Raw genomic sequence first — 15,515 nt, forward strand, 5'->3', positions numbered from 1 at the left:
ATACACCTCTCAGCCTTTCCCGTGCGGCTCTTTTTACCCAGCAGCGCTGCCCCAAAGGTCCCGCGGTGCAGCTCTTTTAGTGACACGGGGCAGCGGCCACTCCCGCTGCAGTACCTTTATTGTACCTCATTTACCATGCTCAGCATTTCATTCCCTTTACACCTCTCCGCCTTTCCCGTGCTGCTCTTTATAACCATTAGCACTGCCCCGCCGGTCCCACGGTGCAGCTCTTTTAGTGACACGGGGCAGCGGCCATACCTGCTGCAGTACCTTTTGAATATTTCTTAGACCATTGTCAACATTTTATTCCGCTCACACTTCTTAGCCTTTCCCGTGCTGAACTTTTTACCCAGCAGCGCTGCCCCGAAGGTCCCGCGGTGCAGCTCTTTTAGTGACACGGGGCAGCGGCCACTCCTGCTGCAGTACCTTTATTGTACCTCTTTTACCATGCTCAGCATTTTATTCCCTTTACACCTCTCAGCCTTTCCCGTGCTGAGCTTTTTACCCAGCAGCGCTGCCCCGCCGGTCCCACGGTGCAGCTCTTTTAGTGACACGGGGCAGCGGCCATACCTGCTGCATTACCTTTTGAGTATTTCTTAGACCATTGTCAATATTTTATTCCCCTCACACTTCCCTTTGTCAATATTTTATTCCGCTCACACTTCCCAGCCTTTCCCGTGCGGCTCTTTTTACCCAGTAGCGCTGCCCCGAAGGTCCCTCGATGCAGCTCTTTTAGTGACACGGGGCAGCGGCCACTCCTGCTGCAGTACCTTTATTGTACCTCTTTTACCGTGCTCAGCATTTTATTCCCTATACACCTCTCAGCCTTTCCCGTGCGGCTCTTTTTACCCAGCAGCGCTGCCCCAAAGGTCCCGCGGTGCAGCTCTTTTAGTGACACGGGGCAGCGGCCATACCTGCTGCAGTACCTTTTGAATATTTCTTAGACCATTGTCAATATTTTATTCCCCTCACGCTTCCCTTTGTCAATATTTTATTCCGCTCACACTTCCCAGCCTTTCCCGTGCGGCTCTTTTTACCCAGCAGCGCTGCCCCGAAGGTCCCTCGGTGCAGCTCTCTTAGTGACACGGGGCAGGGGCGGAGAGCCCTCTAGGTGCGGCTCCTCTGTGGCACTTTACCGTGTTCTATTTTATTTCATTGGTACCTCGCGCATTGCGCCGGGCGGCTCATTCGGAGACATGCGCCGGCTCTCACAGCGCCCCGCCCGCCGCCGCTCCCCGGGGCCCTCCCCGCTGCTCTCGGGAGATCGCACACCGCAGGCGGCCCAAGCCCCGTCCCGCCGACGGCACTCGCCACCCGCCGCCCGCCGCCGCGTTCTCCCGCTGCCTACCGGCACGAAGCGGCGCTGCCGATGACGGAGCCGATGCGCGGCTGCCACGCCGCTTTCCCCGCGCCTCAGGGCCGGCGGCTTCGGCCCCACAGGGCGGCGTCCCCGCATCCGGGCCAGCCCGCGGAGCTCCTGCCGCCGCCGCCGCCGCCCCCCGACTGAGGGGCCGCGACGCCGGCGCCCCCTTTTATACTCCGCACCCCCCTTTTCCCGCCACTGCCGCGCTGGGCTCCCCCCGCCTCAAAACCGCCCTGAAGCGCCCAAGGCGGGAACGGCGCAGCCGCGACGGTGCCTCAGAGAAGCTCTTTTGGCGGCACGGGGCAGCGGCCACCCCCCCTGCAGTACCTTTATTGTACTTCTTTTATTATGCTCAGCATTTTATTCCCTATACACCTCTCAGCCTTTCCCGTGCTGAGCTTTATAACCAGCAGCGCTGCCCCGAAGGTCCCACGGTGCAGCTCTTTTAGTGACACGGGGCAGCGGCCACTCCTGCTGCAGTACCTTTTGAATATTTCTTAGACCATTGTCAATATTTTATTCCCCTCACACTTCCCTTTGTCAATATTTTATTCCGCTCACACTTCCCAGCCTTTCCCGTGCGGCTCTTTTTACCCAGCAGCGCTGCCCCGAAGGTCCCTCGATGCAGCTCTTTTAGTGACACGGGGCAGCGGCCACTCCCGCTGCAGTACCTTTATTGTACCTCTTTTACCATGCTCAGCATTTTATTCCCTTTACACCTCTCAGCCATTCCCGTGCTGAGCTTTATAACCAGCAGCGCTGCCCCAAAGGTCCCGCGGTGCAGCTCTTTTAGTGACACGGGGCAGCGGCCATACCTGCTGCATTGCCTTTTGAGTATTTCTTAGACCATTGTCAATATTTTATTCCCCTCACACTTCCCTTTGTCAATATTTTATTCCGCTCACACTTCCCAGCCTTTCCCGTTCGGCTCTTTTTACCCAGTAGCGCTGCCCCGAAGGTCCCTCGATGCAGCTCTTTTAGTGACACGGGGCAGCGGCCACTCCTGCTGCAGTACCTTTATTGTACCTCTTTTACCGTGCTCAGCATTTTATTCCCTATACACCTCTCAGCCTTTCCCGTGCGGCTCTTTTTACCCAGCAGCGCTGCCCCGAAGGTCCCGCGGTGCAGCTCTTTTAGTGACACGGGGCAGCGGCCATACCTGCTGCAGTACCTTTTGAATATTTCTTAGACCATTGTCAATATTTTATTCCCCTCACGCTTCCCTTTGTCAATATTTTATTCCGCTCACACTTCCCAGCCTTTCCCGTGCGGCTCTTTTTACCCAGCAGCGCTGCCCCGAAGGTCCCTCGGTGCAGCTCTCTTAGTGACACGGGGCAGGGGCGGAGAGCCCTCTAGGTGCGGCTCCTCTGTGGCACTTTACCGTGTTCTATTTTATTTCATTGGTACCTCGCGCATTGCGCCGGGCGGGTCATTCGGAGACATGCGCCGGCTCTCACAGCGCCCCGCCCGCCGCCGCTCCCCGGGGCCCTCCCCGCTGCTCTCGGGAGATCGCACACCGCAGGCGGCCCAAGCCCCGTCCCGCCGACGGCACTCGCCACCCGCCGCCCGCCGCCGCGTTCTCCCGCTGCCTACCGGCACGAAGCGGCGCTGCCGATGACGGAGCCGATGCGCGGCTGCCACGCCGCTTTCCCCGCGCCTCAGGGCCGGCGGCTTCGGCCCCACAGGGCGGCGTCCCCGCATCCGGGCCAGCCCGCGGAGCTCCTGCCGCCGCCGCCGCCGCCCCCCGACTGAGGGGCCGCGACGCCGGCGCCCCCTTTTATACTCCGCACCCCCCTTTTCCCGCCACTGCCGCGCTGGGCTCCCCCCGCCTCAAAACCGCCCTGAAGCGCCCAAGGCGGGAACGGCGCAGCCGCGACGGTGCCTCAGAGAAGCTCTTTTGGCGGCACGGGGCAGCGGCCACCCCCCCTGCAGTACCTTTATTGTACTTCTTTTATTATGCTCAGCATTTTATTCCCTATACACCTCTCAGCCTTTCCCGTGCTGAGCTTTATAACCAGCAGCGCTGCCCCGAAGGTCCCACGGTGCAGCTCTTTTAGTGACACGGGGCAGCGGCCACTCCTGCTGCAGTACCTTTTGAATATTTCTTAGACCATTGTCAATATTTTATTCCCCTCACACTTCCCTTTGTCAATATTTTATTCCGCTCACACTTCCCAGCCTTTCCCGTTCGGCTCTTTTTACCCAGTAGCGCTGCCCCGAAGGTCCCTCGATGCAGCTCTTTTAGTGACACGGGGCAGCGGCCACTCCTGCTGCAGTACCTTTATTGTACCTCTTTTACCGTGCTCAGCATTTTATTCCCTATACACCTCTCAGCCTTTCCCGTGCGGCTCTTTTTACCCAGCAGCGCTGCCCCAAAGGTCCCGCGGTGCAGCTCTTTTAGTGACACGGGGCAGCGGCCACTCCCGCTGCAGTACCTTTATTGTACCTCTTTTACCATGCTCAGCATTTCATTCCCTTTACACCTCTCCGCCTTTCCCGTGCTGCTCTTTATAACCATTAGCACTGCCCCGCCGGTCCCACGGTGCAGCTCTTTTAGTGACACGGGGCAGCGGCCATACCTGCTGCAGTACCTTTTGAATATTTCTTAGACCATTGTCAACATTTTATTCCGCTCACACTTCCCAGCCTTTCCCGTGCTGAACTTTTTACCCAGCAGCGCTGCCCCGAAGGTCCCGCGGTGCAGCTCTTTTAGTGACACGGGGCAGCGGCCACTCCTGCTGCAGTACCTTTATTGTACCTCTTTTACCATGCTCAGCATTTTATTCCCTTTACACCTCTCAGCCTTTCCCGTGCTGAGCTTTTTACCCAGCAGCGCTGCCCCGCCGGTCCCACGGTGCAGCTCTTTTAGTGACACGGGGCAGCGGCCATACCTGCTGCATTACCTTTTGAGTATTTCTTAGACCATTGTCAATATTTTATTCCCCTCACACTTCCCTTTGTCAATATTTTATTCCGCTCACACTTCCCAGCCTTTCCCGTGCGGCTCTTTTTACCCAGTAGCGCTGCCCCGAAGGTCCCTCGATGCAGCTCTTTTAGTGACACGGGGCAGCGGCCACTCCTGCTGCAGTACCTTTATTGTACCTCTTTTACCGTGCTCAGCATTTTATTCCCTATACACCTCTCAGCCTTTCCCGTGCGGCTCTTTTTACCCAGCAGCGCTGCCCCAAAGGTCCCGCGGTGCAGCTCTTTTAGTGACACGGGGCAGCGGCCATACCTGCTGCAGTACCTTTTGAATATTTCTTAGACCATTGTCAATATTTTATTCCTCTCACGCTTCCCTTTGTCAATATTTTATTCCGCTCACACTTCCCAGCCTTTCCCGTGCGGCTCTTTTTACCCAGCAGCGCTGCCCCGAAGGTCCCTCGGTGCAGCTCTCTTAGTGACACGGGGCAGGGGCGGAGAGCCCTCTAGGTGCGGCTCCTCTGTGGCACTTTACCGTGTTCTATTTTATTTCATTGGTACCTCGCGCATTGCGCCGGGCGGGTCATTCGGAGACATGCGCCGGCTCTCACAGCGCCCCGCCCGCCGCCGCTCCCCGGGGCCCTCCCCGCTGCTCTCGGGAGATCGCACACCGCAGGCGGCCCAAGCCCCGTCCCGCCGACGGCACTCGCCACCCGCCGCCCGCCGCCGCGTTCTCCCGCTGCCTACCGGCACGAAGCGGCGCTGCCGATGACGGAGCCGATGCGCGGCTGCCACGCCGCTTTCCCCGCGCCTCAGGGCCGGCGGCTTCGGCCCCACAGGGCGGCGTCCCCGCATCCGGGCCAGCCCGCGGAGCTCCTGCCGCCGCCGCCGCCGCCCCCCGACTGAGGGGCCGCGACGCCGGCGCCCCCTTTTATACTCCGCACCCCCCTTTTCCCGCCACTGCCGCGCTGGGCTCCCCCCGCCTCAAAACCGCCCTGAAGCGCCCAAGGCGGGAACGGCGCAGCCGCGACGGTGCCTCAGAGAAGCTCTTTTGGCGGCACGGGGCAGCGGCCACCCCCCCTGCAGTACCTTTATTGTACTTCTTTTATTATGCTCAGCATTTTATTCCCTATACACCTCTCAGCCTTTCCCGTGCTGAGCTTTATAACCAGTAGCGCTGCCCCGCCGGTCCCACGGTGCAGCTCTTTTAGTGACACGGGGCAGCGGCCACTCCCGCTGCAGTACCTTTTGAGTATTTCTTAGACCATTGTCAATATTTTATTCCCCTCACACTTCCCTTTGTCAATATTTTATTCCGCTCACACTTCCCAGCCTTTCCCGTTCGGCTCTTTTTACCCAGTAGCGCTGCCCCGAAGGTCCCTCGATGCAGCTCTTTTAGTGACACGGGGCAGCGGCCACTCCTGCTGCAGTACCTTTATTGTACCTCTTTTACCGTGCTCAGCATTTTATTCCCTATACACCTCTCAGCCTTTCCCGTGCGGCTCTTTTTACCCAGCAGCGCTGCCCCAAAGGTCCCGCGGTGCAGCTCTTTTAGTGACACGGGGCAGCGGCCACTCCCGCTGCAGTACCTTTATTGTACCTCATTTACCATGCTCAGCATTTCATTCCCTTTACACCTCTCCGCCTTTCCCGTGCTGCTCTTTATAACCATTAGCACTGCCCCGCCGGTCCCACGGTGCAGCTCTTTTAGTGACACGGGGCAGCGGCCATACCTGCTGCAGTACCTTTTGAATATTTCTTAGACCATTGTCAACATTTTATTCCGCTCACACTTCTTAGCCTTTCCCGTGCTGAACTTTTTACCCAGCAGCGCTGCCCCGAAGGTCCCGCGGTGCAGCTCTTTTAGTGACACGGGGCAGCGGCCACTCCTGCTGCAGTACCTTTATTGTACCTCTTTTACCATGCTCAGCATTTTATTCCCTTTACACCTCTCAGCCTTTCCCGTGCTGAGCTTTTTACCCAGCAGCGCTGCCCCGCCGGTCCCACGGTGCAGCTCTTTTAGTGACACGGGGCAGCGGCCATACCTGCTGCATTACCTTTTGAGTATTTCTTAGACCATTGTCAATATTTTATTCCCCTCACACTTCCCTTTGTCAATATTTTATTCCGCTCACACTTCCCAGCCTTTCCCGTGCGGCTCTTTTTACCCAGTAGCGCTGCCCCGAAGGTCCCTCGATGCAGCTCTTTTAGTGACACGGGGCAGCGGCCACTCCTGCTGCAGTACCTTTATTGTACCTCTTTTACCGTGCTCAGCATTTTATTCCCTATACACCTCTCAGCCTTTCCCGTGCGGCTCTTTTTACCCAGCAGCGCTGCCCCAAAGGTCCCGCGGTGCAGCTCTTTTAGTGACACGGGGCAGCGGCCATACCTGCTGCAGTACCTTTTGAATATTTCTTAGACCATTGTCAATATTTTATTCCCCTCACGCTTCCCTTTGTCAATATTTTATTCCGCTCACACTTCCCAGCCTTTCCCGTGCGGCTCTTTTTACCCAGCAGCGCTGCCCCGAAGGTCCCTCGGTGCAGCTCTCTTAGTGACACGGGGCAGGGGCGGAGAGCCCTCTAGGTGCGGCTCCTCTGTGGCACTTTACCGTGTTCTATTTTATTTCATTGGTACCTCGCGCATTGCGCCGGGCGGCTCATTCGGAGACATGCGCCGGCTCTCACAGCGCCCCGCCCGCCGCCGCTCCCCGGGGCCCTCCCCGCTGCTCTCGGGAGATCGCACACCGCAGGCGGCCCAAGCCCCGTCCCGCCGACGGCACTCGCCACCCGCCGCCCGCCGCCGCGTTCTCCCGCTGCCTACCGGCACGAAGCGGCGCTGCCGATGACGGAGCCGATGCGCGGCTGCCACGCCGCTTTCCCCGCGCCTCAGGGCCGGCGGCTTCGGCCCCACAGGGCGGCGTCCCCGCATCCGGGCCAGCCCGCGGAGCTCCTGCCGCCGCCGCCGCCGCCCCCCGACTGAGGGGCCGCGACGCCGGCGCCCCCTTTTATACTCCGCACCCCCCTTTTCCCGCCACTGCCGCGCTGGGCTCCCCCCGCCTCAAAACCGCCCTGAAGCGCCCAAGGCGGGAACGGCGCAGCCGCGACGGTGCCTCAGAGAAGCTCTTTTGGCGGCACGGGGCAGCGGCCACCCCCCCTGCAGTACCTTTATTGTACTTCTTTTATTATGCTCAGCATTTTATTCCCTATACACCTCTCAGCCTTTCCCGTGCTGAGCTTTATAACCAGCAGCGCTGCCCCGAAGGTCCCACGGTGCAGCTCTTTTAGTGACACGGGGCAGCGGCCACTCCTGCTGCAGTACCTTTTGAATATTTCTTAGACCATTGTCAATATTTTATTCCCCTCACACTTCCCTTTGTCAATATTTTATTCCGCTCACACTTCCCAGCCTTTCCCGTGCGGCTCTTTTTACCCAGCAGCGCTGCCCCGAAGGTCCCTCGATGCAGCTCTTTTAGTGACACGGGGCAGCGGCCACTCCCGCTGCAGTACCTTTATTGTACCTCTTTTACCATGCTCAGCATTTTATTCCCTTTACACCTCTCAGCCATTCCCGTGCTGAGCTTTATAACCAGCAGCGCTGCCCCACCGGTCCCACGGTGCAGCTCTTTTAGTGACACGGGGCAGCGGCCATACCTGCTGCATTGCCTTTTGAGTATTTCTTAGACCATTGTCAATATTTTATTCCCCTCACACTTCCCTTTGTCAATATTTTATTCCGCTCACACTTCCCAGCCTTTCCCGTTCGGCTCTTTTTACCCAGTAGCGCTGCCCCGAAGGTCCCTCGATGCAGCTCTTTTAGTGACACGGGGCAGCGGCCACTCCTGCTGCAGTACCTTTATTGTACCTCTTTTACCGTGCTCAGCATTTTATTCCCTATACACCTCTCAGCCTTTCCCGTGCGGCTCTTTTTACCCAGCAGCGCTGCCCCGAAGGTCCCGCGGTGCAGCTCTTTTAGTGACACGGGGCAGCGGCCATACCTGCTGCAGTACCTTTTGAATATTTCTTAGACCATTGTCAATATTTTATTCCCCTCACGCTTCCCTTTGTCAATATTTTATTCCGCTCACACTTCCCAGCCTTTCCCGTGCGGCTCTTTTTACCCAGCAGCGCTGCCCCGAAGGTCCCTCGGTGCAGCTCTCTTAGTGACACGGGGCAGGGGCGGAGAGCCCTCTAGGTGCGGCTCCTCTGTGGCACTTTACCGTGTTCTATTTTATTTCATTGGTACCTCGCGCATTGCGCCGGGCGGGTCATTCGGAGACATGCGCCGGCTCTCACAGCGCCCCGCCCGCCGCCGCTCCCCGGGGCCCTCCCCGCTGCTCTCGGGAGATCGCACACCGCAGGCGGCCCAAGCCCCGTCCCGCCGACGGCACTCGCCACCCGCCGCCCGCCGCCGCGTTCTCCCGCTGCCTACCGGCACGAAGCGGCGCTGCCGATGACGGAGCCGATGCGCGGCTGCCACGCCGCTTTCCCCGCGCCTCAGGGCCGGCGGCTTCGGCCCCACAGGGCGGCGTCCCCGCATCCGGGCCAGCCCGCGGAGCTCCTGCCGCCGCCGCCACCGCCCCCCGACTGAGGGGCCGCGACGCCGGCGCCCCCTTTTATACTCCGCACCCCCCTTTTCCCGCCACTGCCGCGCTGGGCTCCCCCCGCCTCAAAACCGCCCTGAAGCGCCCAAGGCGGGAACGGCGCAGCCGCGACGGTGCCTCAGAGAAGCTCTTTTGGCGGCACGGGGCAGCGGCCACCCCCCCTGCAGTACCTTTATTGTACTTCTTTTATTATGCTCAGCATTTTATTCCCTATACACCTCTCAGCCTTTCCCGTGCTGAGCTTTATAACCAGCAGCGCTGCCCCGCCGGTCCCACGGTGCAGCTCTTTTAGTGACACGGGGCAGCGGCCATACCTGCTGCATTACCTTTTGAGTATTTCTTAGACCATTGTCAATATTTTATTCCCCTCACACTTCCCTTTGTCAATATTTTATTCCGCTCACACTTCCCAGCCTTTCCCGTTCGGCTCTTTTTACCCAGTAGCGCTGCCCCGAAGGTCCCTCGATGCAGCTCTTTTAGTGACACGGGGCAGCGGCCACTCCTGCTGCAGTACCTTTATTGTACCTCTTTTACCGTGCTCAGCATTTTATTCCCTATACACCTCTCAGCCTTTCCCGTGCGGCTCTTTTTACCCAGCAGCGCTGCCCCGAAGGTCCCGCGGTGCAGCTCTTTTAGTGACACGGGGCAGCGGCCATACCTGCTGCAGTACCTTTTGAATATTTCTTAGACCATTGTCAATATTTTATTCCCCTCACGCTTCCCTTTGTCAATATTTTATTCCGCTCACACTTCCCAGCCTTTCCCGTGCGGCTCTTTTTACCCAGCAGCGCTGCCCCGAAGGTCCCTCGGTGCAGCTCTCTTAGTGACACGGGGCAGGGGCGGAGAGCCCTCTAGGTGCGGCTCCTCTGTGGCACTTTACCGTGTTCTATTTTATTTCATTGGTACCTCGCGCATTGCGCCGGGCGGGTCATTCGGAGACATGCGCCGGCTCTCACAGCGCCCCGCCCGCCGCCGCTCCCCGGGGCCCTCCCCGCTGCTCTCGGGAGATCGCACACCGCAGGCGGCCCAAGCCCCGTCCCGCCGACGGCACTCGCCACCCGCCGCCCGCCGCCGCGTTCTCCCGCTGCCTACCGGCACGAAGCGGCGCTGCCGATGACGGAGCCGATGCGCGGCTGCCACGCCGCTTTCCCCGCGCCTCAGGGCCGGCGGCTTCGGCCCCACAGGGCGGCGTCCCCGCATCCGGGCCAGCCCGCGGAGCTCCTGCCGCCGCCGCCGCCGCCCCCCGACTGAGGGGCCGCGACGCCGGCGCCCCCTTTTATACTCCGCACCCCCCTTTTCCCGCCACTGCCGCGCTGGGCTCCCCCCGCCTCAAAACCGCCCTGAAGCGCCCAAGGCGGGAACGGCGCAGCCGCGACGGTGCCTCAGAGAAGCTCTTTTGGCGGCACGGGGCAGCGGCCACCCCCCCTGCAGTACCTTTATTGTACTTCTTTTATTATGCTCAGCATTTTATTCCCTATACACCTCTCAGCCTTTCCCGTGCTGAGCTTTATAACCAGCAGCGCTGCCCCGAAGGTCCCACGGTGCAGCTCTTTTAGTGACACGGGGCAGCGGCCACTCCTGCTGCAGTACCTTTTGAATATTTCTTAGACCATTGTCAATATTTTATTCCCCTCACACTTCCCTTTGTCAATATTTTATTCCGCTCACACTTCCCAGCCTTTCCCGTTCGGCTCTTTTTACCCAGTAGCGCTGCCCCGAAGGTCCCTCGATGCAGCTCTTTTAGTGACACGGGGCAGCGGCCACTCCTGCTGCAGTACCTTTATTGTACCTCTTTTACCGTGCTCAGCATTTTATTCCCTATACACCTCTCAGCCTTTCCCGTGCGGCTCTTTTTACCCAGCAGCGCTGCCCCAAAGGTCCCGCGGTGCAGCTCTTTTAGTGACACGGGGCAGCGGCCACTCCCGCTGCAGTACCTTTATTGTACCTCATTTACCATGCTCAGCATTTCATTCCCTTTACACCTCTCCGCCTTTCCCGTGCTGCTCTTTATAACCATTAGCACTGCCCCGCCGGTCCCACGGTGCAGCTCTTTTAGTGACACGGGGCAGCGGCCATACCTGCTGCAGTACCTTTTGAATATTTCTTAGACCATTGTCAACATTTTATTCCGCTCACACTTCTTAGCCTTTCCCGTGCTGAACTTTTTACCCAGCAGCGCTGCCCCGAAGGTCCCGCGGTGCAGCTCTTTTAGTGACACGGGGCAGCGGCCACTCCTGCTGCAGTACCTTTATTGTACCTCTTTTACCATGCTCAGCATTTTATTCCCTTTACACCTCTCAGCCTTTCCCGTGCTGAGCTTTTTACCCAGCAGCGCTGCCCCGCCGGTCCCACGGTGCAGCTCTTTTAGTGACACGGGGCAGCGGCCATACCTGCTGCATTACCTTTTGAGTATTTCTTAGACCATTGTCAATATTTTATTCCCCTCACACTTCCCTTTGTCAATATTTTATTCCGCTCACACTTCCCAGCCTTTCCCGTGCGGCTCTTTTTACCCAGTAGCGCTGCCCCGAAGGTCCCTCGATGCAGCTCTTTTAGTGACACGGGGCAGCGGCCACTCCTGCTGCAGTACCTTTATTGTACCTCTTTTACCGTGCTCAGCATTTTATTCCCTATACACCTCTCAGCCTTTCCCGTGCGGCTCTTTTTACCCAGCAGCGCTGCCCCAAAGGTCCCGCGGTGCAGCTCTTTTAGTGACACGGGGCAGCGGCCATACCTGCTGCAGTACCTTTTGAATATTTCTTAGACCATTGTCAATATTTTATTCCCCTCACGCTTCCCTTTGTCAATATTTTATTCCGCTCACACTTCCCAGCCTTTCCCGTGCGGCTCTTTTTACCCAGCAGCGCTGCCCCGAAGGTCCCTCGGTGCAGCTCTCTTAGTGACACGGGGCAGGGGCGGAGAGCCCTCTAGGTGCGGCTCCTCTGTGGCACTTTACCGTGTTCTATTTTATTTCATTGGTACCTCGCGCATTGCGCCGGGCGGCTCATTCGGAGACATGCGCCGGCTCTCACAGCGCCCCGCCCGCCGCCGCTCCCCGGGGCCCTCCCCGCTGCTCTCGGGAGATCGCACACCGCAGGCGGCCCAAGCCCCGTCCCGCCGACGGCACTCGCCACCCGCCGCCCGCCGCCGCGTTCTCCCGCTGCCTACCGGCACGAAGCGGCGCTGCCGATGACGGAGCCGATGCGCGGCTGCCACGCCGCTTTCCCCGCGCCTCAGGGCCGGCGGCTTCGGCCCCACAGGGCGGCGTCCCCGCATCCGGGCCAGCCCGCGGAGCTCCTGCCGCCGCCGCCGCCGCCCCCCGACTGAGGGGCCGCGACGCCGGCGCCCCCTTTTATACTCCGCACCCCCCTTTTCCCGCCACTGCCGCGCTGGGCTCCCCCCGCCTCAAAACCGCCCTGAAGCGCCCAAGGCGGGAACGGCGCAGCCGCGACGGTGCCTCAGAGAAGCTCTTTTGGCGGCACGGGGCAGCGGCCACCCCCCCTGCAGTACCTTTATTGTACTTCTTTTATTATGCTCAGCATTTTATTCCCTATACACCTCTCAGCCTTTCCCGTGCTGAGCTTTATAACCAGCAGCGCTGCCCCGAAGGTCCCACGGTGCAGCTCTTTTAGTGACACGGGGCAGCGGCCACTCCTGCTGCAGTACCTTTTGAATATTTCTTAGACCATTGTCAATATTTTATTCCCCTCACACTTCCCTTTGTCAATATTTTATTCCGCTCACACTTCCCAGCCTTTCCCGTGCGGCTCTTTTTACCCAGCAGCGCTGCCCCGAAGGTCCCTCGATGCAGCTCTTTTAGTGACACGGGGCAGCGGCCACTCCCGCTGCAGTACCTTTATTGTACCTCTTTTACCATGCTCAGCATTTTATTCCCTTTACACCTCTCAGCCATTCCCGTGCTGAGCTTTATAACCAGCAGCGCTGCCCCACCGGTCCCACGGTGCAGCTCTTTTAGTGACACGGGGCAGCGGCCATACCTGCTGCATTGCCTTTTGAGTATTTCTTAGACCATTGTCAATATTTTATTCCCCTCACACTTCCCTTTGTCAATATTTTATTCCGCTCACACTTCCCAGCCTTTCCCGTTCGGCTCTTTTTACCCAGTAGCGCTGCCCCGAAGGTCCCTCGATGCAGCTCTTTTAGTGACACGGGGCAGCGGCCACTCCTGCTGCAGTACCTTTATTGTACCTCTTTTACCGTGCTCAGCATTTTATTCCCTATACACCTCTCAGCCTTTCCCGTGCGGCTCTTTTTACCCAGCAGCGCTGCCCCGAAGGTCCCGCGGTGCAGCTCTTTTAGTGACACGGGGCAGCGGCCATACCTGCTGCAGTACCTTTTGAATATTTCTTAGACCATTGTCAATATTTTATTCCCCTCACGCTTCCCTTTGTCAATATTTTATTCCGCTCACACTTCCCAGCCTTTCCCGTGCGGCTCTTTTTACCCAGCAGCGCTGCCCCGAAGGTCCCTCGGTGCAGCTCTCTTAGTGACACGGGGCAGGGGCGGAGAGCCCTCTAGGTGCGGCTCCTCTGTGGCACTTTACCGTGTTCTATTTTATTTCATTGGTACCTCGCGCATTGCGCCGGGCGGGTCATTCGGAGACATGCGCCGGCTCTCACAGCGCCCCGCCCGCCGCCGCTCCCCGGGGCCCTCCCCGCTGCTCTCGGGAGATCGCACACCGCAGGCGGCCCAAGCCCCGTCCCGCCGACGGCACTCGCCACCCGCCGCCCGCCGCCGCGTTCTCCCGCTGCCTACCGGCACGAAGCGGCGCTGCCGATGACGGAGCCGATGCGCGGCTGCCACGCCGCTTTCCCCGCGCCTCAGGGCCGGCGGCTTCGGCCCCACAGGGCGGCGTCCCCGCATCCGGGCCAGCCCGCGGAGCTCCTGCCGCCGCCGCCGCCGCCCCCCGACTGAGGGGCCGCGACGCCGGCGCCCCCTTTTATACTCCGCACCCCCCTTTTCCCGCCACTGCCGCGCTGGGCTCCCCCCGCCTCAAAACCGCCCTGAAGCGCCCAAGGCGGGAACGGCGCAGCCGCGACGGTGCCTCAGAGAAGCTCTTTTGGCGGCACGGGGCAGCGGCCACCCCCCCTGCAGTACCTTTATTGTACTTCTTTTATTATGCTCAGCATTTTATTCCCTATACACCTCTCAGCCTTTCCCGTGCTGAGCTTTATAACCAGCAGCGCTGCCCCGAAGGTCCCACGGTGCAGCTCTTTTAGTGACACGGGGCAGCGGCCACTCCTGCTGCAGTACCTTTTGAATATTTCTTAGACCATTGTCAATATTTTATTCCCCTCACACTTCCCTTTGTCAATATTTTATTCCGCTCACACTTCCCAGCCTTTCCCGTTCGGCTCTTTTTACCCAGTAGCGCTGCCCCGAAGGTCCCTCGATGCAGCTCTTTTAGTGACACGGGGCAGCGGCCACTCCTGCTGCAGTACCTTTATTGTACCTCTTTTACCGTGCTCAGCATTTTATTCCCTATACACCTCTCAGCCTTTCCCGTGCGGCTCTTTTTACCCAGCAGCGCTGCCCCAAAGGTCCCGCGGTGCAGCTCTTTTAGTGACACGGGGCAGCGGCCACTCCTGCTGCAGTACCTTTATTGTACCTCTTTTACCGTGCTCAGCATTTTATTCCCTATACACCTCTCAGCCTTTCCCGTGCGGCTCTTTTTACCCAGCAGCGCTGCCCCAAAGGTCCCGCGGTGCAGCTCTTTTAGTGACACGGGGCAGCGGCCACTCCCGCTGCAGTACCTTTATTGTACCTCATTTACCATGCTCAGCATTTCATTCCCTTTACACCTCTCCGCCTTTCCCGTGCTGCTCTTTATAACCATTAGCACTGCCCCGCCGGTCCCACGGTGCAGCTCTTTTAGTGACACGGGGCAGCGGCCATACCTGCTGCAGTACCTTTTGAATATTTCTTAGACCATTGTCAACATTTTATTCCGCTCACACTTCTTAGCCTTTCCCGTGCTGAACTTTTTACCCAGCAGCGCTGCCCCGAAGGTCCCGCGGTGCAGCTCTTTTAGTGACACGGGGCAGCGGCCACTCCTGCTGCAGTACCTTTATTGTACCTCTTTTACCATGCTCAGCATTTTATTCCCTTTACACCTCTCAGCCTTTCCCGTGCTGAGCTTTTTACCCAGCAGCGCTGCCCCGCCGGTCCCACGGTGCAGCTCTTTTAGTGACACGGGGCAGCGGCCATACCTGCTGCATTACCTTTTGAGTATTTCTTAGACCATTGTCAATATTTTATTCCCCTCACACTTCCCTTTGTCAATATTTTATTCCGCTCACACTTCCCAGCCTTTCCCGTGCGGCTCTTTTTACCCAGTAGCGCTGCCCCGAAGGTCCCTCGATGCAGCTCTTTTAGTGACACGGGGCAGCGGCCACTCCTGCTGCAGTACCTTTATTGTACCTCTTTTACCGTGCTCAGCATTTTATTCCCTATACACCTCTCAGCCTTTCCCGTGCGGCTCTTTTTACCCAGCAGCGCTGCCCCAAAGGTCCCGCGGTGCAGCTCTTTTAGTGACACGGGGCAGCGGCCATACCTGCTGCAGTACCTTTTGAATATTTCTTAGACCATTGTCAATATTTTATTCCT

This window comes from Aphelocoma coerulescens, chromosome 1A, assembly GCF_041296385.1.
Source record: "Aphelocoma coerulescens isolate FSJ_1873_10779 chromosome 1A, UR_Acoe_1.0, whole genome shotgun sequence".
Lineage (NCBI taxonomy): Eukaryota > Metazoa > Chordata > Aves > Passeriformes > Corvidae > Aphelocoma > Aphelocoma coerulescens.